Here is a 23,086-nt window from a genome sequence, read left to right on the forward strand (position 1 = left end):
TCACTTATGGAGCTCATGTCAGTGTTAAAGGAGTATGGGCTATACTCGGGATATAAATTGAATATACAAAAAACACAAGTTCTTAGTAGCTTTTATAGCCCTCCCCAGAATCTGCTCAACAAATACAAACTAAGCTGGGACAAAAGAACTATCAAATATCTGGGCATAAACTTATCAATGGATATAACTAGCTTGGAAGAAATCAACTACCCCCTACTTAAAAAAGATATCATGCTAAATATTAGCAGATGGTCTATCTAAGCATTTCTTCTAGAGTGGACATCATAAAAATGAATATGCTCCCAAAGATATTGTACTTATTCCAGTCTGTTTCTATAGAAAACCCTGATAGATACTTTGTAGAGTGGGATAGGACCCTCTCAAGATTTATATGGGCGGGTAAAAAGCCAAGATTTAAGTTCAAAACACTTCAGCTTCCCAAAGATAAAGGAGGATTAGGCATCCCTTGCCTACAGGATTACTACAGGGCAACACAAATAAGAAATCTGGTGGGCTGGTGTAAACCCGGATACTGTTCAACAGAGAGACGAATCTGGCATTAATATTTGACATCACAACAGAGAGACGAATCTGGCATTGATATTTGACATCACAACAGAGAGACGAATCTGGCATTAATATTTGACATCACAACAGAGAGACGAATCTGGCATTAATATTTGACATCACAACAGAGAGACGAATCTGGCATTAATATTTGACATCACAACAGAGAGACGAATCTGGCATTGATATTTGACATCACAACAGAGAGACGAATCTGGCATTAATATTTGACATCACAACAGAGAGACGAATCTGGCATTAATATTTGACATCACAACAGAGAGACGAATCTGGCATTAATATTTGACATCACAACAGAGAGACGAATCTGGCATTGATATTTGACATCACAACAGAGAGACGAATCTGGCATTGATATTTGACATCACAACAGAGAGACGAATCTGGCATTGATATCTGACATCACAACAGAGAGACGAATCTGGCATTGATATTTGACATCACAACAGAGAGACGAATCTGGCATTGATATTTGACATCACAACAGAGAGATGAATCTGGCATTGATATTTGACATCACAACAGAGAGACTGGATGTCAATGTCAGAAAGATGACTGTGATGTCAGAACCCTCTAAATCTTGTAATTTATAGATGGTAAATGGCCTGTATTTGCATAGCGCTTTACTAGTCCCTAAGGACCCCAAAGCACTTTACACATCCAGTCATCCACCCATTCACACACTGGTGATGGCAGCTACATTGTAGCCACAGCCACCCTGGGGCGCACTGACAGAGATATTTAATTCCAAATGATTTGACTGCATCATTGCGTCTTTGAGTTATGACCCAAACTCTCTATCAACTTTGTGAATAAATTCACGTCCCCCTGTGACCTCATAATTACACCACAGTTCAGATGGCATGAATGAGTCATGAGGTCACACCAACAGTGACAACATCAGCAGTGACATCACTAAAGTTGCCAGGTGAGTCCATAAATAGAACCCGTGACGTGGAGCAGGTACCGCCGTTTTGGACAATGCCACGACGCAGGTATAGACGCAGACATGCGAGGTCTTCTCGCCCCGTTCGCAGACACAAGAGACCCCACAAGGCCTCGGGTGTCCGCAGACGTGGGAGAAGATACCGTCGCAGACATTAGACAATCTCAATAAACATGTAGGATGAACATCAAAACTTTGGTCCAATCAAGTTTTTTTTAGATAACATATGTTGTTGTTGTTCTGTGTGTGTTTGTTATCAATGTTGTGGAAAAAAGTTAACAACTCCCCCACTAACCGCATGTCCCTAGACTGTGGGAGGAAGCTCGAGAGAACATCCAGACTCCACACAAAGACCCCGGCCTGATGAGGCTAGGGTCCTGAGTTCGATACCCTAAACTGAACGCAGGACAGAGGAAGGGATGGGTGATGTTCATGTGCGCCCAGGTGTATGATGTGGCTCTTTGTCTGTGACTGGTTGGCTGTCCCAGCCCTGGCCCTTCATGTATTTCAGTAATGTCCTTTTCTCCCGTCTCGTTTCCATGTTTTTCCCTTGTGACCCATTCCTTCTGTCACGTGTGTTTCCCCCCCAGCCATCATGTTCTGCTTGTGCTTAGTTATGTCCATGTCTTATCTCCTGTCCCCTTTTCCCTCTGTATGTATTCACAGTGTACGTGTTCCTCGTCAGCTCGTCATGCTAAGTCTGCGTGTCTTATTCCGTCATGTGTCATGTATCACTCCAAATCTCACTGACTTTAACTAATAATAACTGTTTGCTGAGTGTTATGTCTAAAAGGTATTGCACAATCGCCTCTAGTAGAGGATCAGGTTTGTTTTCCACTGATAATGGATTTTAACATGACTGACCAATGATTGTGGAGCACGTCAATGTAGGATCTTATAAATACAACGAGCAAACTTAAATGTTTTAAAATGTTCAAAATATTAATATATTATATTTCTGAAGTATGACGGAAGGAAAAAGTTACATTTTTTTCATATTTAAAAAAAAAATCCATGGGTTTAATGGGTCCATCATCACTATATTGAGGGCCTTGTATAATAGCCCAACTGCAAAAGTAAAGATTAACGGTGAACTTTCAGATGCTTTCAAGCTTGAAAGGTCCACAAGACAAGGATGCCCACTGACTCCACTCTTATTTGCTATTTTTATAGAGCCATTGGCTGAAAGGATTAGGCAGAATGGTAACATAAAAGGGATTAATATCACTGGAAGTGAGCAGAAATTGGCCTTGTTTGCAGATGACATTTTGGTTTACTTATCAAAACCTACCGAATCACTTATGGAGCTCATGTCAGTGTTAAAGGAGTATGGGCTATACTGGGGATATAAATTGAATATACAAAAAACACAAGTTCTTAGTAGCTTTTATAGCCCTCCCCAGAATCTGCTCAACAAATACAAACTAAGCTGGGACAAAAGAACTATCAAATATCTGGGCATAAACTTATCAATGGATATAACTAGCTTGGAAGAAATCAACTACCCCCTACTTAAAAAAGATATCATGCTAAATATTAGCAGATGGTCTATCTAAGCATTTCTTCTAGAGTGGACATCATAAAAATGAATATGCTCCCAAAGATATTGTACTTATTCCAGTCTGTTTCTATAGAAAACCCTGATAGATACTTTGTAGAGTGGGATAGGACCCTCTCAAGATTTATATGGGCGGGTAAAAAGCCAAGATTTAAGTTCAAAACACTTCAGCTTCCCAAAGATAAAGGAGGATTAGGCATCCCTTGCCTACAGGATTACTACAGGGCAACACAAATAAGAAATCTGGTGGGCTGGTGTAAACCTGGATACTGTTCAACAGAGAGATGAATCTGGCATTGATATCTGACATCACAACAGAGAGACGAATCTGGCATTGATATCTGACATCACAACAGAGAGATGAATCTGGCATTGATATCTGACATCACAACAGAGAGACGAATCTGGCATTAATATCTGACATCACAACAGAGAGACGAATCTGGCATTAATATTTGACATCACAACAGAGAGACGAATCTGGCTTTGATACTTGACATCACAACAGAGAGACGAATCTGGCATTGATATTTGACATCACAACAGAGAGACGAATCTGGCATTGATATTTGACATCAGAACAGAGAGATGAATCTGGCATTGATATCTGACATCACAACAGAGAGACGAATCTGGCATTGATATTTGACATCACAACAGAGAGACGAATCTGGCATTGATATCTGACATCACAACAGAGAGACGAATCTGGCATTGATATCTGACATCACAACAGAGAGATGAATCTGGCATTGATATTTGACATCACAACAGAGAGACGAATCTGGCATTGATATTTGACATCACAACAGAGAGACGAATCTGGCATTGATATTTGACATCACAACAGAGAGATGAATCTGGCATTGATATTTGACATCACAACAGAGAGATGAATCTGGCATTGATATCTGACATCACAACAGAGAGACGAATCTGGCATTGATATTTGACATCACAACAGAGAGATGAATCTGGCATTGATATTTGACATCACAACAGAGAGACGAATCTGGCATTGATATTTGACATCACAACAGAGAGACGAATCTGGCATTGATATCTGACATCACAACAGAGAGATGAATCTGGCATTGATATCTGACATCACAACAGAGAGACGAATCTGGCTTTGATATTTGACATCACAACAGAGAGACGAATCTGGCATTGATATTTGACATCACAACAGAGAGACTGGATGTCAATGTCAGAAAGATGACTGTGATGTCAGAACCCTCTAAATCTTGTAATTTACAGATGGTAAATGGCCTGTATTTACATAGCGCTTTACTAGTCCCTAAGGACCCCAAAGCACTTTACACATCCAGTCATCCACCCATTCACACACTGGTGATGGCAGCTACATTGTAGCCACAGCCACCCTGGGGCGCACTGACAGAGATATTTAATTCCAAATGATTTGACTGCATCATTGCGTCTTTGAGTTATGACCCAAACTCTCTATCAACTTTGTGAATAAATTCACGTCCCCCTGTGACCTCATAATTACACCACAGTTCAGATGGCATGAATGAGTCATGAGGTCACACCAACAGTGACAACATCAGCAGTGACATCACTAAAGTTGCCAGGTGAGTCCATAAATAGAACCCGTGACGTGGAGCAGGTACCGCCGTTTTGGACAATGCCACGACGCAGGTATAGACGCAGACATGCGAGGTCTTCTCGCCCCGTTCGCAGACACAAGAGACCCCACAAGGCCTCGGGTGTCCGCAGACGTGGGAGAAGATACCGTCGCAGACATTAGACAATCTCAATAAACATGTAGGATGAACATCAAAACTTTGGTCCAATCAAGTTTTTTTTAGATAACATATGTTGTTGTTGTTCTGTGTGTGTTTGTTATCAATGTTGTGGAAAAAAGTTAAGCTTATGTAAAAGGTTAACATATGTGTTAAGTTGAAATGTGTGGCTGGTAAATCTGGATTACACTAATAGTTAAAAAATTAAGAGATAAAAAGACTTATGGGGATGTTAGTTCAGTTTATGTCTTCATACAAGGAAATAAAGGGAACACCCCAGTTATATTTTGGTCTTTGTTATATCGTTCAGTGTTAAATCAGTATTTTCTAATTACACTTTACATCTTCCATGGCATTACTTAAAAAATACCACTAGGTGGCGCATAGCGGCCAGGAGGAGCGTAAACCCCCCTGGGAGGCAAATCTGCAGAATAAATCCTGCAGTTGAAACGTAAACAAGTTCATGATCTGTGCCTCTTTATTTCAATACACAGGTGGGTTACTAGTCCTCAAAATGACTAATAGGTAACACAGTAGAAGCAATAAGACTGTTGTGAACTCGTGAATGAAAGTATACCGTTATAAGTTAAGTACTGTTTAAGTATTGTGTTTTGAATGAGATCGTGATGTGAACGTGATCGTGCTAGGCTAATGGACTGGCTAGCGGGGGAAGTGAGCCTCAAGTACCGTAGCGATGCTAAGGCACGTTCTCAGTTGTGTGTTCTCTATATGTCTTGTTGAAGTAAGACAGGATGCAAAGGCTGTAATTAATGCTTGCATAGCTGCTCATGTGCTGTATACGAATGGTTATTTGCTATTTACGGGCTGTGAGTTACAGTACATTGTATTTCTTGATGCAGTGATATGTATGTGTAACCGGAACAAAGGCTGAGGCAACCTGGTCACTGCGAGCCAATGTTATCTATATTTATGATGGTTAATGTATACTCGGCAAGGTTATTCCTGTACTTTTGACAATGCGCTGACAGCTGTTATGCCACACGTTACAAAGAATTGCTGGGTCTTATGAGAGGCGATTAATGATTTGTTCCCCTGTTGATGAGCAGAATAAATCCTGCAGTTGAAACGTAAACAAGTTCATGATCTGTGCCTCTTTATTTCAATACACAGCTGCAGGATCTAGGATCGCACCCCTCCCAGGCACCTGTCACACCAGGGGGGCAACAATCGTGGGGGCTCGTCCGGGATTAGTGCCTCCTCTTGACGGCAGCTAATCATAAAGTAATAAACTAAGACCAACGTGCTACGTCTGCTCCATCTGTGGTACCAGAATGGCGGCTGTGCAGGAGCTGCGACGAGGAATACAGAGAAAGCTTCATGAGCTTATTAACACTGCTAAGACAGAGGTGTTGTACAAGCTTGTAGACACCATCAAGGATGAGGTGAAAGATGACCTACCAGGAGATGATGCAACAGAGGTGGAACTCTATGACTTCATTGTGGACTTTTTGAAAAGTGACCGGCTGGCAAGTCAGGAGGACCAAGGCATGTCTCGCCTGCTAGTATTCAACGACTTCATCACTGACCTTCAACGACCTCCGGTGGCTGCAGATGAGGACTGTGAGCTGGGTGCAGAAACAGACTCTGTGGTAACACCTTCAGTAGTTAGTGTGAACGCAGATAGAACCTGCATGGTAACCAGTCAAGTAACTGATGTTATAAAACTGGCAGATGTTGCAGCGCTCCTGCCTCGTAGAGAATTCAAGCTCCACAGTGGACAGATTTCTGACTCAGATTCAGATGTTAGTTATAGCTCTCTGTGTAGACAGATTGATGAAGGGCTAGCTGAGAATTTTACAGAAGCAGAGATAATCCGAACTGTCCTAAAGATTATTAAACCAGGTACATTTAAGGATATGCTAATGACCAAACCTGGATTAACGGTGGCTGAGCTCAAACGGTTCCTCAGAGCACACCTGACAGACAAGAGCAGTGCAGAGCTATTTCAGGAGCTTAGCAATGCTAAACAACAGGACAGAGAAAGTCCACATCAGTACATGTACCGGCTAATGGGGCTAAAACAGCGTGTGATGTTTGCTTCTCAGCAGAGTAGCTCAGAGTTCCAATATACCAGTCAACTGATTCAAGGAGTATTTCTTCACTCATTGTATCAGGGAATGAGTGAGAAATACGCTCATGTCCGAAGAGACCTAAGGCCTCTCATTTCTAACATGAGTTGTGCTGATGACTTTATTCTAGAGATAATGACCAAGTCAGTTAGTGAAGAAGTTGAGAGACAGACTCGCCTAGGTCAGACACAGAAAGCAAAAGCAGTCACAGTTAGTGCCATGCAGCAGGGTGAAAGACAACCCGCAGCTCAGCCTCCAGCCGAGGTCCAAGCCACCGTCCTGCAAACCCAAGCTGAAGTTCAGGCACAACGAGCAGCCCTGCATGAACTAACAGCACAGGTGTCTGTTTTGGCCAAGGCTATTGAGAAGGCTCTCACTTCAGAGGGAAGTCCCTCTGGGTCCACACAGGTCAGCTCACTTAATACTGCCCAACCATCCAAGTCCTCTGTGAAAGGAAAATGCAGGCCCTGTATAACCCAAGGGATTGCCAGTTGTAACCACTGTTTCCGGTGTGGCCAGGAGGGACACCGGGCGGTGGGCTGTCTGTCCAAGAACAAATCGGGAAACATCAGAGGGTCACTGGGGAGGGACCACCAGTGATCAGACAAGAGCCAGGGTCCCAAACCATTGTAACAAACCATGAGAGCAGGACTCCAACTGATAATCAGCCACTCCTAAGGAAGAGAGCGGGGAAAGGAAACCGTGTAGCTCGACTGATAGGCAAAAGGTGTATGTTTACCTGTCACCTTAATGGGGTACCAACTGAGGTGCTACTGGACAGTGGTGCTCAGGTCACGATAATGGCAAAGTCGTGGCTAGAGAAGCACCTACCAGACACAAAAGTCAGGTCGCTTGAAGAGTTTTTGCCAAATGATCCACTCAGAATAACAGCAGCTAATGGGACGGATGTCCCCTTTGAGGGTTGGGCTGAGGTACTTGTGGAAATCAGAAGTGAAAAACATGGCCAGATAGCCATACATGTACCCATGCTAGTGAGTCAGAGCTGTGTGAACGGTTTGTTACTAGGTTTCAATGTGATAGAGGAGCTCATCCTTGAAAGTCTGGAAAGATCAGGGAGTGTCATGTTAAGTGATTTGCTAGCAGAGGCATTAAAACTCCATCGAGATACTGCTGAAACAATTGTTTCTGTTGTCAGCGAAACCCCAACGGGCCAACAAACTAGGAATGAGATGATCAGATTAGGAAAGAGAGGTCTCACAGTTCCTAGTGGCCAAATATGTCAAGTGAAATGCCATATCAGGGGTTGGCCTGAGGAGGGGACAATGTTATTTGAACCAGCATTAAAAAGAGATGTCCCAGATGGACTGGATTTATTTCCTGCTTTAGTTAATGTGTCTCCTGGTGCATCTAAGACTGTAAAAATCCCAGTCTGCAATTCAACCAAACATGATATCTTCTTGCCACCAAGGATGGCCTTGGGCTGCCTAGAAGGAATCATAGACAGCAGGCCGATTGATTTTGGTCCCCCTTATCAGCAGTCAGGGCAGTCAAGTACTGATACACATATACGTACCACGCAGGGTAGCCAAGCCAGTCACAACAGTATCCCAGAGACTTATACATCAAAAAAATGGCATCCTCCTGTTAACTTGGAGCATCTTGATCAGCAGCAGCAGGAAGTTGTGCGTCAGATGCTCTTTGAGGAATCTGATGTGTTTGCTAAAGGGGAGGGAGACATAGGTTGCATACCCAACTTGCAGCTGAAGATTAATGTAACCGACAACAATCCAGTCCAAAAGTGCTATAACTCTATCCCTAAGCCTTTGTACCAGGAGGTTAAAGACTATGTAAAGAATCTCCTAGACAGAGGTTGGATCCGCAAATCTGTGTCCTCTTACTCCTCTCCAGTTGTCTGTGCCCGTAAGAAGGACCAGAGTTTGCGGCTATGTGTGGACTTTAGGGGACTGAACAAAAAAACAGTCGCAGATCGTCATCCCTTGCCGCGCATACAGGACTTTTTTTTTTTTTTTTTTTTTTTTTTCTAAATGACATCAGAAACAGCAGTATGCGACATTACGTGATGGCAGAGCTTCAGTTCATCCTTTGTCATTTTTTTTTTTTTTTTTTTTTTTTTTTTAAATAAATAGGACAGGGGGAATGAATGAGAGAGAGAGGGGGAGAGAAAGAAAGAAAACCAAAGGGGAGAAGAGACGGTGAGAAGGGGGGGGAAGAGAGAGAAAAAAAAAAACTCCTGGGTCACCTGTATGGAGAAAAAAAAAAAAACAAACAAACAAACAAAAACAAACAGAGGAGACAGCAAACAACAAAGAGCAACATAATAATAGAGAAAACAAAGCACCATCACAATAAACTAGCTAGTCATAGATATCAGTATTTACTAAGTAATAAACGATATTGTGCAGCACGCAAGATAGACAGCGCACAGTGTGCTTTGAGGCAGCAGCCAAGAAAGCTTTAGTCCGCGTCTGTGAATACCCATGCGTGCATACCTGTGTGGATCAGCATGCTTGCATTCCAAAGGTTTCTCCATGTAATGATCTGCTAGGGAGTGTGGGGGGGCCACAGCCCCGTCCTCCAGGGTGTGAAGCGGGTATGGAGGAGATCAAAACTCCAGACATCCAGAGGCCCCCAGAACACAAGAGACCATGGAAGACCAACAGAGGGGCAGCCGCGCCACTGTCCCAGTAAGAGCTGAGGAGAGTCCCAGATGAGGGCTCGCCCAGCAGCCGCGGAGCAGAAGTCAGGGGGAGTTGCAGTGACGCGCCCGTGAGCTCCGCCGGCCCCCAGCTGCGCCTGAGTGACCGAGCCCTAGGCCGAGAGGCCGGGGGCACCCCACCTCCAAAGGGGCCCGAGCGAGCCCCAGGCCCCAGGCCCCGACAAGCGGCCGCCAAGGAGTGAGCCGGTGTGTACCCGGACGCCCACCCCCAGACACAAAGAACCACCAACACACCGACACCTGAGGGAGTCCGCCACCGGCAGGGGAAGTGGTGGTGGGTGGAGATAGGCCTCCAAACCTTGGAGGGCCTGAGGTGTCCCCAGAGAGGTGGCGTCTGATACCCAACCTGACATATAGGCACAGACATACAGGCACACACAGACACAAACATCCATTCCCACCCTCATGCTCTCATATGCACTCACTCCACACTCAACCAACGTGGAGACAGACATAAAGAGACGCTGTACACACAATCACACTCCCCAAGCGTACTCTACAAACCGGGTCTAGGTACCCTTGCCCCTGGAGGGGGGAATTGCACCCAGACCCAGGTGGTGTTACCCTTTTCCCTGCGGTGGGGAGAGGCAGACCACTCCGACTCCGCAGCAGCAGGGAGGCCCCACGCCCCAGACCGCAGTCGGACGGCCAACTCCTCCTACTAGCCCTCCCGCTCCAGCAGGCCGCAGAGAATGGGGGTGGGAGAAGACTCCAAACCTCCCTCCACCCGCTCATTGTAGTGTTGATGCATATGTCTTCTAAGGTGCAATTAAAACCCAGGAGGGCATGGAGCTACCTGCTAAGGAGCAGCAGGTAAGCGCATAGTCCCTCCTGCTAGCCCTCAATGACTAAGTGTATTTAAAATTGAGAGGTGGGCAACGACGTCAGGGGTGAGGTATACACCCTGATGGTGATTTGGACTCCGTGATTGTGCCCACCCCCAAGATCCTAGGCAGGCATTGTTAAACATTAAACAGCTGTGGCAGCCTGGGAACAGGTATGTAGAGACGCCTCAAAGAAGATCTGACAAGCACAGAGAGCTTTAGACACACATTGACAAAAGAAAAAAAAAAACAGACTGAAAAATGAAATGGAAAATTAATCCAAGCACCAAGAGACAAATATCATTGAAAAGAATCCTTTTCTTAAAATCTCTATTTACGTCAAGTGGCTTTATTGTCATTCCGACCATGTGCAGTGGTACAGTGCACACTGAAATAAGACAACGTTCCTCCAAGACTATGGCGCTACACATGACATATAACAGACAGTCAACACAGGACTAGATAAGGTACAAGTGTGCAAAAAATGCAAAAGCCTGAGCATTGTGCAAAAAATAACTTGGTGTATGAAGGTATGCATGTGTGTCAGTCCAGCTGCTGAGTGTTCAGGAGTCTGACGGCTTAGGGGAAGAAACTGTCTCGCAGTCTGGCATTGAGGGCCCGAATACTTTTTGCCAGAAGAGTGTGTGTGATGGGTGTGGGGGGTCCTCCACAATGCTGGTGAGTTTGTGGATGCAGCAGGTGCGATAGGTTTCTGTGATGGCGGGAAGTGAGGCTCCAAAGATCTTCTCAGCTGCTCTTACTATCAGTTGTAAGGTATTGTGATCTGATTCCGTGCCGTTACCTTACCAAACAGTGATGCAACTGCTCGGGACGCTCTCGATAGTCCCTCTGTAGAAGGTCGTGAGAATGGATGGTGGGAGATGGGCTTTTCTCAGCTTCCACAGGAAGTAAAGACCCTGTTGGGCCTTCTTAGTTATGGAGTTAGTGTTGAGGCACCAGGAGAAGTTCTCTGCCAGGAGAACCATGTGGTGGTGATTGTGTCATCCAAAATAGAGGGAAAGTAGTTACATATTTTTATACAATTTGTTGTGTAACTATTTTTTAGAGGTTAGCCTGTCACATGTTTGCTTCTAATAATACAGAAAACATGATTTATACTATCAGGTGTTCCTTCTGTAGTGCAGACACTGAGGTATTGTTTTTTAGCCGATCAGCACCAAAACCCAGTGGGTTCTCTCTCTGGTTAGAGTTCACCTCTCTTAGAACTTGTTGCACAATCATATTTACAGTAAGATAAACTTAATTAATTCACTTCACTTATATTTATATAAGAGTCACAATAGCAGTCACATCAAGGCACTTTATATTATAAGCTAAAGACCCTACAGTAATACAGAGAAAACTTCTGGCAGAACCGCACTCAGTACGGGGTAGCCATCTACTACAGGAGGGGGACAGGTCATAAGATGCCAGATGAGAGTGAAAAGAGATGGATGAAGAAGCACTCACTCATAGGAGGCTTCCAGTATTTTAGCCTAATAGATCTATGTTAAATGAAGTATCCTAATATCCAAGTTCACTGTCAGTAGGATTTTCCTAGATGTGATCAACGAGCTAAATTTTTGTTTTTCTGTGATTCCAAGTTGAGCTACAGGGTCCGGCCTCCACACCATTCACAGGTTTCCTATTGATCATTATCTTCGTTCATAAAACAAAGAGAACCGCAGACAATTCCAACATTAAACTGTGTTTAAGGTGCACTGATGCTGATTGCCTAGATGACCACGGGAACATTGGGAATGATGGTTGCCCAATATCTGAAAAAAATGGCTAAAGGAACGAGAATGTGCAACAAAGATCTCTGGTTTGTGGTGAGACATCATGGACAAAACAATGTATTATTATGTCCTTTCTGCATGAAACCAAAGCTTTTGCAAACCAAATTATAAACACTTAGTCATATGAAATGTACATTCTAGATGCAAACACACTCACAAATAACAAGTTTTATTGTAGATTCTTTTTGCAAACACACTAAGAAAATAGTAAGTATTATATCTCAGATGTGTTAGACTTGTAAGGCAGTTGGTCCAATATTAACCCTTTTTGGAGCAGCTGATTTTGTATATGTTTGGTTGTCTTAATATCATGTTGTATTCTTTGTGTTCATCCAGGTCCATGTTGGGATAATGTGTCTGACAGTAGCTGCCACAATCACTGCTTTCATTCTTGCTTTCTCGCATGCTAAGCACTGGTCTGGGGTTAGTACATGGATTTGTTGTGTTTTTCATTACAGGCCAATCAAATGACAAAAATAGGTTTACCTGTGTAACACACTATTATTTTCCAGTAAATAATGATTTTTATGATATGCACTTTGCCCGAGTATTGAAGTTCACAATAGTTTTGGTTGTAACCACTAAATACAAATTATTTTTATTTAAAATATGAATGCAAATACCCTTCAGATTATATTTTGCCACCAGTTTTAATACCAGTTTTTAAATGCAACATGTAAGTAAAGTGAAAATTTATTTATGTTGCACCTTTTTAAGAAAAATATCACAAATATGATCAAATGTAATGATAGATACAATGGGGTTATACCTGTGTAACACGCTATTAATTTTCAGTAAATGGTAAAATGGTAAATGGCCTGTATTTGTATAGCGCTTTACTTAGTCCCTAAGGACCTCAAAGCGCTTTACACTACATCCAGTCATCCACCCATTCACACACACATTCACACACACTGGTGATGGCAGCTACATTGTAGCCACAGCTGCCCTGAGGCGCACTAACAGAGGCGCCTCAGGGCAAATAATTTATATGAGTTGTTTTTATGATATGAATTTGATCCTAGTGATGGAGTTCACACAGGCTTTGGCTGTAATCATTAAAACGAGAAAACAAATTTTGTTATTCAATATAAGAATGGGTGGCTGTAGCTCAGGAGGTAGAGCAGGTCACCTACTGATGGGAAGGTTGGAGGTTCGATCCCAGGCTCCTCCAGTCTGCATGCCAAATATCCGTGGGCAAGATACTAACCCCAATTTGCTCTCCGATGCATCCATCGGAGTATGAATGTGTTTGAGTGTAGTTAGAAAGCACTCAGTATAGGAGGTAGTGCTTGTGAGAATGGGAGTGACTGGGTGAATGTGGCGTGTTGTATAGAGCGCTTTGAGTACTCCGGGAGAGTAGAAAAGCACTATATAAGAATCAGTCCAATTACTCTCCTAATTATGTTGTGAGACATTTACATGTTTTTTTTTTTTTTTTAAGTGTATAGTTTTTAAATCCTAAATATAAGTAAAGTAACTGTTAAACATTGTAATATAATACAAGTTAGAGGCAGAGATAATATACTGGATGTTATTATTGAGTGACTCTTATTAATATTAATGGTAATTATTAAATAATTATTAAAAATTGCCAGGAAACATTTTCTTGGGTTTACAGCCAAATGTTGCACCTCTTTAAAATCAAACTATGATTTTAATGTTTTATTTCTCCTAATATTATTTAAACAGGGGAGCATGGTGGCACGGTGGTTAGCACTGTTGCTGCACAGCAAGAAGGTCCTGAGTTCAATTCCACCATTAGGCCAGGGTCTTTCTGTGTGGAGTTTGCATGTTCTCCCCGTGTTTGCGTGGGTTCCCTCCGGGTACTCCGGCTTCCTCCCACCGTCCAAAGACATGCAGCTTGTGGGGATAGGTTAATTGGATAATCCAAATTGCCACTAGGTGTGAATGTGAGTGTGAATGGTTGTCTGTTGCTATGTGTTATGTCAATGGACTAACTTTTTTCATAATTCCATTGCTCCAAAACTAACGAACTTTTAACAACAGTACGATAACACGCCCGTGTGCTGCTCTGAGGCACTTTTTACATCTTCAAGGCTACGGTGTACGAAATATGAGCAAAACTAGATCGGGGAAAGAGCAGGCCGCAAAAGCCTCGGACCATGCTGAGGACAGACCGGAGGCACCACCCCATGACATGAGTGAGATTCTGAGAGCTATTGCTAGCTCTGAAAAGAGGATATTGGACCGTATCAATTCAAGCACGAAAGATTTAAATGATAAAATAGACACAATCAAAGAAGATCTGGAGAAGCAAGAGACCCGTTTGGAAAGTGTTGAGTTTGCTTTGAATACTTATTCAGACCGGACAGTGGAGTTGGAAAATGAGGTTAGCAAGCTGAAATCGGACGTTGCTAAGTTGACCAGCAAGTTGGACGACATCGAGGGGCGACAATGCCGGTGCAATGCACGCATTGTAGGGGTGGAGGAGGGCTTTGAAAACACCGGGAAACCTACGGCAGTTATTGCTACAATGCTGAAAGACATACTGGGCCTCGACTTTACTCCGATGCTCATCGAAGCTTGGGTCAACAGGGAAACTCCCCCAGGGCAATCGTGGTGAAGTTTCACTATTACGAAGCGAAGGAAGAGGTGTTCCGAAGGGCCGCCAAGTCGCAGCCGTTGCTGCTGCAGGACATGAAGATAAGCATTTTTCCTGATTTTACAGCATTGGTGGCAAAGAAACGAGCTGCTTTTATGGAGGCTAAACGTTTGCTCCGAGGCTGCGCTGGCGTTAAGTTTGGACTTTTGTTTCCAGCTGTTCTCCGCATCACTTCACCGACGGGACAGGACAATTGTTTCACCGACCCAGCGGCTGCAATAGACTTTATCAAAAAAGACTTACTACGGCCGTGAGAGGTACAGCCGAGTGAGAAAAGATAAGTTGGACTCCACATGTGTGATTGCTTGAACTCAAGGGACATAGTTATACGTCGGTGCTGGGGAGATGTCAAGTAAATAATTGGGCCATAGTCATAAAAGGCCGGAAGGTAGAATGATTTTGATTTAATTGATTATGAATACTCTGCCTTCCTTCTTCGTTCCGATTTTTGATATGTTCGAGATATTGCTGTTATTCTGGGGCATTTGATTAGAATAAACACGGGGAAAGTGGAAAATATAAGTTTTGGAGTTTTGTTTAGTTATTAAATGTTATATATTTGCCCAGTTGAGGGGCTGTTTGAGGGTTAACAGTACGTTTAGTCACTGTGCTATCCTAGCCTGGAGGGTTGCGATCTCAGGGATAATAGTAGATCAGCATGGGGTTTTGAGGCTCGTTTTATTTATTTGTATTTTTCCCTTTTTTTTTTCCTTCTCCCCCTCTTTCTTTTTTTTTGGGGGGGGGGGGGGGGGGGGGTCCAGAGGTTGGGACATATTTTTTTCTGCACCTGCATTTTGGTACCTGAATGGCAAGCTCGCAAAGTCATCTGCCTCTTCGTTTTATAAGCTGGAATGTTAAAGGTATAAATATTCCGGTGAAACGCACAAGAGTTTTTACTCATTTAAAATCATTGAGATCCGATGTTGTATATCTGCAGGAAACACACCTCTGATCAAGTGAACAAATTAAACTAAAAAAAACATGGATAAGCCAAATATTTAGCTCAAAATTTGAGGATAGATCACGGGGTGTGGCTATTCTAATTAGGAAGGGGATTCCATTTATTCCACTATCAACTGTGGCGGATACCAGAAGGAGATATATTATTATACAGGGCAGTTTGTATGGGAAACAAGTAATTCTTGCTAATGTATATGGACCAAACTGGGACGACCCAAATTTTTATTGTACCTTTTTAAAACACCTGCCAGATTTAACAGAGTCCCATTTGATACTGGGTGGTGACTTTAACTGCGTACTTAATCCTCAACTTGACAGATCAAACCCAAAACCTGATAGCAAAATTTCAAAAGCGGGTAATGTTCTAAAATCCTTTATGCAATCTTATGCTTTTTTTGACCCCTGGAGGAACAAAAATCCTACATCTAAACAATTCTCATTTTTCTCACCAGTGCACCGGTCATACTCACGGATAGATTTTTTTGTTGTAGATAATAGAATTCTTCCCAAGGTTTTAGATTGCCAATACAACTCTATTGTTATCTCAGACCACAGTCCAGTACAATTAGATGTAAATTTTTATGAACGCTGTTGAAAGATTTTTAATTTTGTGATTATGCTTAGTTGTAGCTTCATTTAAAGGAAGAAGAGCTTGTGAATTGAAACTACCACAGGAAAAGGGAGTGAAAACAGATGTGCAGAGGAATGCTGTGACATACATAGTACCTCCTTTGTTAACAGGCAAGCTAACGGTCTCTCGCTCCCCTTATATGGGAATCTATACATACAAAGTTATCTCCTGTTTCAGTTGACAAGCGAACAGTCTCTCCTTTTATGGAAATGTTTTTTCCACTCCTACTTCCCTGAAAGCTTGTTTAAGTATAAATAAAGAGAGTTCTGAAAGCCCTGGGCGGTTTTTCCTCTCTCTCAAATCTGTCCTGCACACGTTGCTGCAGGATGGATCGGGGGATGAGGGGGGGATCATCCATGTGTGCACATGTGTAAGATATCTTGAGTCTGAGTTCCTTTGCCTTCTACAATTTCTCTTCACAAACGCTTAAGTCAAAAACCGGCCTGGCGACTTGATCCTTTACTCCTAACTAAAGACTCATTTAAAAAAAATGGTCTCTGAGCAAATACAGTTTTTCTTAGAGACAAATCAAACCCAAGGGATGAAAATGACTGTTGTATGGGAGGCATTAAAGGCCTATCTTAGAGGCCAGATAATTTCATATGTATCATTTCAAAAAAGAAATACTTATAACAAATGAACAACCTAGCCAACAGTATAAAAGAGATTGACTGCTTATATGCAGAAAATCCAACTGTGATGGCATGCCACACATGGTAAGCTCCACACCTCATCACCCGTTGATTCACTTTAGTTTAATTTACAGTCACTACTTTAAAATATTCTATTTATTGTTCAATATCGTTTCTTTATTAAATGTATTCATTTTTCCATCACACCTTCCAATGTTTATATGGCGTGCACACATATTAACCTTGCAAGGTCAAAGTTCTGTTTTATGTTATATTAATACATCTTTCTTTGTTTGAGTTACCTGGGGGTTGGTGTCTCCTCCTGTCTGGCAAAAGGTGTGGCAAAGGGCTGGGAGACCTGAAGTACTGCTGACAGCCTAATTGGATTGCACCACATGCTTCATTGCCTGGGGGGTGTTTCATGTTTGTTTAAATGTTTTGTATTAGTTGGTTATATGGCAGCCATCTTGTTTTCCCCCGTGTGTGTCATTTGGTTTAGCTAAACCAGTATTTAAGTCCCCCTGTGTGTCATTTCAGCAGGTCAGTTTACCATATGTTTGTTTGAGGTTTTGTTAATTATGATCTTGAGTTTAGTCTATTGAGTTGACCTCTTTTATTGGTCTGCCTGTTTAAGTTTTGGCTTTGTTAAATATATTTTCATATTTTTGGGTCAATAAAACCCGTTTTTTGAATTAAAACCACCTGTGTCCTTTATGCTTTACTGCTTGGTCCCTGACAATTGGTGGCAGCAGTGGGATCATCCAGTATTGGACACAGGTCTTTTTTCTTTTTCTTTTTTTCTTTCTTCTGTTTTTCCCCATGAGGAGGAAGAATGCATCGTGGTGGCAAGAATGAAAAGAAAAAGGGATCTGCTCAGCAAACCTGCGAAGAGGAGGAAAATGGAGCCTCAGGAGTCACTGAAGTTGTGGAGAGAGTGGAAAAGGAGCCTACTTTGTCTGATCTAGTCAATATGCTACATGCTCACATGGAACAACAGGACATCCGGGGTGCAAAACAGAGTGAGTTAAATGCACGACAAGAACAGCGATTTAAAGCCTTTCAACATCAGTTTAGACTTTTGCAGTCAGGAATCCAAGTCAGAACATCACCATCAGATTCTGCAGAAGCTCGCTCTGAATCATTAGAGTTTGATATTCATCCTTCTTCCTCTGTTCAGCAGGCCCAGGCTGAACCAGTTATGACTAATTCCAATCCAGCCATTTCACCAGCATTTCAGTTTCCCCTACAAATAGAGGGCAGATTGGAAAGATTAACTGAAGCTGATGATATTGAACATTTCCTGATCACATTTGAACGTATGGCTACAGCTTATCGATGGCAGAAGTCAGATTGGGTTTTTCATTTGATACCCTTGCTTACTGGTAAAGCTAGAGGTGCCTATGTTCACATGGACATTGATGATTCATTAGACTATGATAAAGTGAAATCAGCTATTCTGTCATAATATGACATTAACCCTGAAACATATAGGCAAAGATTCAGATCCCTGGACGTTCAACCAGATGAAAGCCCTCGTGAGCTATATGCGAGACTGAAGGAGCTTTATGGGAAATGGATCCAGCCAAAGGGTAAAACTATTCATGACATTGGTGAAACTATAATCTTGGAGCAGTTTCTCAGAATGTTATCTCCTGGATCAAAGAACACAACCCTGGTTCAGCAATGGAAGCGGCTCGGTTAGCTGATGTTTTTGTTGCTGCCAGAAAGAAGGGGCAAGCATGGAGCCATAATGCATGGAAGGTATCGAGGGACACCCGGAAGATACCTCAGCAAAACCATCTGGATTCAGCAAATACAAGCACCAGTAAGAGCTCTCAGTCTACCACTAGACCACCAAAGGCCTCTGGTAAGAAGCTCATTTGTTATCTTTGTGGATTAGAGGGCCATACAAAACCTATGTGCCCAAGAAATTCTGCTAAAATGGTGCAAATGTGTTTTGCTCCTCGTTCTAATGCTGATCCTGAGCAGGAGAGTGACAAATCCATCAAAATGAGCCAGATTGAAGTGAATGGGGTTCTACTCAATGCCCTTCTTGACTCTGGCAGTTCTCGGTCTCTTATTCACTCAGATTTTGCCCCACCTAATATTGTTCGCACCAGTGATACAATTTCAATCTGTTGTGTCCATGGAGATGAGAAAAGAGATCCGACAGCTGACATCTACATTAAAGTTCAGGACCAGATGTATCTGCTGAATGTGGGTGTTGTGAACAGTTTGCCTTACTCTGCCGTGTTAGGGCGTGACCTTCCTGTGCTTTTTGATTTGTTGGAGTCTGAGCAGACTGAGGAGTGCAATGTAGCTGTTACCAGAGCTCAGGCTAAGCAAGTCAGTACCCACTCTGAGACCCTGAGTGCCCTGCCTTTTTTTTTAATGAGGAGTTTGAGACAACTGTGGTGAAGCCACGGAAGACCCGCAGACAAAGAAGGCAGGAGAAATTCAAATTTTCACCTGTGGATACACTAACAGACGCTGAGCCAACACCGTCACCCCTAGGGTTTAATATTCCAACTGAAATTGCTGAACTCCAAAAATCTGATCAATCTTTAATATCTCTTTTCCAGAAGGCCAAAGAAAAGGAACCTGGAGTAGAGCAGGTTAACAGTGAGTACATCTTGCAAAATGACATTCTCTATCGTCAGCAGGGGTCGGTGCTGCAGCTGGTGGTTCCCCAGAAGGTTAGAAACGCCATTCTCACCTTAGGCCATTCTATTCCGTGGGCTGGCCACCTTGGTAAACACAAGACCACAGCTCGCATCAAACATCATTTCTACTGGCCTGGTCTTAGCAAAGATGTGGCTCAGTTTTGTAAAAGTTGCCCACAGTGTCAGATAACATCTGCTAAAATCCCCCATAGAGCTCCACTCCAACCTCTCCCTGTCATCGGCACTCCTTTTGAGCGTCTTGGAATGGATATTGTAGGGCCTGTTGAGAGGAGCAAAGCAGGAAATCGTTACATGCTTGTTGTAACAGATTATGCCACAAAATATCCTGAGGTGTTCCCTTTAAAATCTATAAAGGCCAAGCCCATTGCATTTTGTTTAGTGCAGTTCTTTGCAAGAGTTGGGTTTCCACGAGAAATACTAACTGATCAAGGCACTAACTTCATGTCTACTCTGTTAAAGCAAGTTTATCAGTTGTTGGGCATCCGGAGTCTGAGAACTTCACCATACCACCCTCAAACTGATGGGCTGACAGAACGGTTTAACCAGACATTGAAACAGATGCTCAGGAAGTTTGTCAACGACAGTGGTAACGCTTGGGATCAATGGCTGCCATATCTACTCTTTGCTTATAGAGAAGTCCCCCAAGCCTCCACAGGTTTTTCACCTTTTGAGCTGTTGTATGGTTATGAGGTTTGTGGCCCTCTAACTCTGTTAAAGGAGATTTGGGAGGGAGACAAGGTGGAGGGGGGATCCAAGAACATTTTGTCTTATGTCATTCAGATGAGAGAACAGTTGGAGAAAATGGGTGAACTTGCTCAATCACATATGGTGGAGGCCCAGCAGCAGCAGAAGTCTTGGTATGATAAATCTGCTCGTCAGCGTGTGTTTGAGCCAGGACAAAAGGTGCTCGTGCTCCTCCCCAGTGACAACAACAAATTGTTGGCAAAGTGGCAGGGGCCATTTGAAGTCATGAGGAAGCTGGGACCCACCACATATGAGGTGTCCACCCCAGGGCAGTTGCGCTCCAGCAAGGTCTTGCATATAAACCTTCTGAAGGAGTGGGTGGAGCGTATTGAACACAAGGCGGATGCAATGCTCATACGGCGAGTGCCTGAAGAAGATGAAGCAGATGAGCAATATCTACCACCTGCTGGCTCTCTAGATTATGATCTCAGCCATCTCCCAGAGGACAAGCAGCAGCAGGTGAGAGAAATGTGTAAATCAGCAGTCTTTCAAGAGAATCCAGGGAGAACTGACATTGTCGAACATGATATTGTGGTACGAGAAGGTACCTCTGTGAGACGATTAAGTTACAGGATCCCAGAACGTCTGCTGCCTTCATTGAAGAAGGAAATCTATTTGATGCTATCTCTAGGGATCATTGAAAGATCTAAGAGTGAATGGTGCAACCCTGTGGTCTTGGTACCCAAAAAGGATGAGAGTATGAGGTTCTGCATTGATTTCAGGTACCTGAACTCCATATCCATGTTTGACTCCTACCCGACACCAAGAATTGATGATCTACTTGAACGTCTGGGAAAAGCAAGGTACCTGACCACAATAGATCTGTGTAAGGGTTACTGGCAGGTCCCACTCACTCAACGGTCCAGAGAGTTCACAGCATTCAGAACACCATGGGGGCTTTTCCAATTTACAGTCTTGCCATTTGGACTACATGGAGCTCCAGCAACTTTCCAACGGCTGATGGATCAGGTATTACATGATTGCTCTGACTTTGCTGCTGCTTACTTGGATGATATTGTTATCCACAGCAACACCTGGGAGGAGCATGTGGAACACCTGCGAACTGTTCTGGACCACCTGCACTCAGCTGGGTTGACGGTGAATCCGTCAAAGTGTGTTTTCGCCGCTGCTGAGACAGAATACCTGGGCCATGTCATCGGCAAGGGGGTTATCAGGCCACAAGTCAGCAAAATCGAGGCCATGGAATCATCCCCCCTGCCCCAAACAAGGAAGCAGCTGAGATCCTTTTTGGGCATGGCAGGTTCCTACCGTCGTTTCATCCCTCAGTTCTCCAACAGGGCAGCTCTGCTCACAGACCTGACGGGATCACGTTCCCCCAATTACATCCAGTGGACAGAGGAGGCAGTGGCAGCGTTTCATGACATACAACAGTCACTAAGTAAGCAACCGGTTTTGTACAGTCCCAACTTTGATGAACCATTCATATTACAGACTGATGCTTCAGATCGGGGCCTGGGAGCTGTCCTCCTTCAGGAAACCATGGAAGGCCGCCATCCAGTGGCTTACATCAGCCGGAAACTGTTTCCACGGGAAGTTCGGTATTCCACAGTAGAGAAGGAGACCTTAGCGATCAAGTGGGCCCTGGACTCCTTCCGCTACTATCTACTGGGAAGAGACTTCACCTTGGAAACTGATCACAAAGCACTACAGTGGCTTGAGCAGATGAAGGACACAAATGGGCGAATTACCCACTGGTACCTGGCCTTACAGCCATTCCGATTCACTGTCCACCACGTACCAGGCAAGGAGAACCTTACTGCTGACTATCTCTCTCGCTGTTCCAGCGAGAGCTCTGAAGAGGGGAGGTGTGTGATGGCATGCCACACATGGTAAGCTCCACACCTCATCACCCGTTGATTCACTTTAGTTTAATTTACAGTCACTACTTTAAAATATTCTATTTATTGTTCAATATCATTTCTTAAATGTATTCATTTTTCCATCACACCTTCCAATGTTTATATGGAGTGCACACATATTAACCTTGCAAGGTCAAAGTTCTGTTTTATGTTATATTAATACATCTTTCTTTGTTTGAGTTACCTGGGGGTTGGTGTCTCCTCCTGTCTGGCAAAAGGTGTGGCAAAGGGCTGGGAGACCTGAAGTACTGCTGACAGCCTAATTGGATTGCACCACATGCTTCATTGCCTGGGGGGTGTTTCATGTTTGTTTAAATGTTTTGTATTAGTTGGTTATATGGCAGCCATCTTGTTTTCCCCCGTGTGTGTCATTTGGTTTAGCTAAACCAGTATTTAAGTCCCCCTGTGTGTCATTTCAGCAGGTCAGTTTACCATATGTTTGTTTGAGGTTTTGTTAATTATTATCTTGAGTTTAGTCTATTGAGTTGACCTCTTTTATTGGTCTGCCTGTTTAAGTTTTGGCTTTGTTAAATATATTTTCATATTTTTGGGTCAATAAAACCCATTTTTTGAATTAAAACCACCTGTGTCCTTTATGCTTTACTGCTTGGTCCCTGACACCAACAATAGACCTATATAAGAGAAAATTATTACTAAATT

This window comes from Maylandia zebra, linkage group LG1 (assembly GCF_041146795.1).
Source record: "Maylandia zebra isolate NMK-2024a linkage group LG1, Mzebra_GT3a, whole genome shotgun sequence".
Classification (NCBI taxonomy): Eukaryota; Metazoa; Chordata; class Actinopteri; order Cichliformes; family Cichlidae; genus Maylandia; species Maylandia zebra.